This window comes from Drosophila ananassae, assembly GCF_017639315.1.
Source record: "Drosophila ananassae strain 14024-0371.13 chromosome 4 unlocalized genomic scaffold, ASM1763931v2 tig00000078, whole genome shotgun sequence".
Taxonomy (NCBI): domain Eukaryota; kingdom Metazoa; phylum Arthropoda; class Insecta; order Diptera; family Drosophilidae; genus Drosophila; species Drosophila ananassae.
This window is the reverse complement of record NW_025319044.1, coordinates 1-1,903: the sequence shown is the minus strand read 5'-3', so window position 1 is coordinate 1,903 and position 1,903 is coordinate 1. Positions and strand designations below refer to the sequence as shown.

General features: G+C 36.9%; 1 non-coding gene across 1 annotated transcript; it reads right to left on the bottom strand.

Moving 5' to 3' along the window:
- Positions 1–1,304: 1,304 nt before the first annotated feature.
- Positions 1,305–1,376, bottom strand: Trnan-guu. The gene has a single exon. It is a non-coding gene; the product is annotated as a tRNA-Asn (tRNA).
- Positions 1,377–1,903: the final 527 nt, after the last annotated feature.

Below are 1,903 nucleotides of genomic sequence, written 5' to 3'. Positions count from 1 at the left end.
TTGCTTGACTTTTTAACAGCACTCAGCACTTTTGCAAGACAATCATCTACAGCTAGCACAGCTTTCTCGGCTGCTTTTATATTACCTGTATGTCCTACCATATCAGGATTAGCGTAATTTACAACTATCAGTGCGAATTCTTGGGAGTGAATTTTTTCTACAAGCTTTTCTGTGAGCTCGAAGGCTGACATTTCGGGCTGCAAATCGTAAGTTTGAACTTTTGGTGAGGGAATGAGTATTCTTTCTTCACCAGAGAAAGGTTCTTCTTTTCCACAATTGAAAAAGAAAGTCACATGAGCGTATTTCTCGGTTTCGGCGATACGTAATTGTTGCAATTTATTGTCTTCTATTGTTTGTCCTAGAGTATCAGCGAAAGAAGTAGGAGGAAAAATATAAGGGATCTGAAGATCTTTTTTAATTTCATCATGCTTAGAATTGAAGAGAATTTTGCTACCTTAGCGTAATCTGTTTTGCCAAGCAAAATACTTGCTAATTGTATCATTCGATCAGCACGAAAGTTAGCCAACAGCACTCCATCTTCTGGTTTTATACCTTGATAGTCACCTATTACTGCGGGCCTGATAAACTCATCAGTTATGTTATTTTGATAATTTTCATCAATCAACGATACTGCATTATCATGACGAGGTGCCTTTGCAAATGCGATAGCCTCATAAGCTTCAATTGTTCTCTCCCACCTGTTATCACGGTCCATAGCATAGTAACGCCCAGAAACAGTAGCAATTCTTATGTCATTTCCCTTTATACTCTTTATAAATTCTTGAATGCATTTTTTTCCTGAATTTGGCAATGTGTCTCTGCCATCTAAAAATGCATGTATCACCACTTTGATTCCATGCTGTGATATTTTATTTGCTAAAGTTGAAATATGCTTTTGATGCGAATGAACACCGCCATCTGACACTAATCCCATTATATGGCATACTCCGTTCTTACTTTTTAGATTACTAATAAAACTTTGTAGATTTACATTGTTTTCTATTGTTCCAATCTCTTGATTAATGCGCTGAAGGCTTTGTATTACCACTCTACCACTGCCAATATTCATATGGCCAACTCTCTGAGTTACCTATTTGACCACCAGGTAACCCCACATCAGTTCCACAGGCGGATAAACTGCATTTTGGATAATTAGAGCTAATATATTGCCAACAGGGTGGATTTGCGTTGCTAATAGCATTGTATTTACTGTTTTCTACTCCATTTCCCCAACCATCTAGTATACATAAAACGACTGATTTAATGCCCATATAAAATCAACACTAAAATTCAACAGAGAAGAGCTCCCCGGGCCGGATTCGAACCAGCGACCAATTGGTTAACAGCCAACTGCTCTACCACTGAGCTACCGAGGAATAAACCGTTTTTAATTTACCATGTTGAACGTTGGTTGTAAACGTTTTTTGTGTAGACTTTAAGTCCAACTGGTCACAGAAACGAAAAAACTTACTTGACAAACTCCGCCAGCGCCCTTATCATGAAACTGAAGCTATTGTATTTGCTTTCGCCAATCTGCAGATTAAAAGGTAAGGATTACTTAATGTATCGGCGTCTTATGTTCAATTTTTTGCAGTATATAGATACTGTATGTCTTTACAAAACTTCATCTACATCTAGATTTTTATCTAAATAAGCTGAACGCGCTTATAAAGCGTTACAAACATCAAAAAATGCCAATACTCGACAGAGATAGTAAAAGACTAGCTAACTCGGGGATTCTTTTTGTCTTTTTTTCTGCTTAGTAAATTTCTTAAACATTTGCAGCGTAGATTAGTTGCAATTAAAAGCAGCTGAATCTCGCTTATCAAAGCGTTTAAAACATAAAAAACCCAATATTTTAAAGCGGATAATAACCACGGGGCTTCTTTTGCCTTTTTTTTTT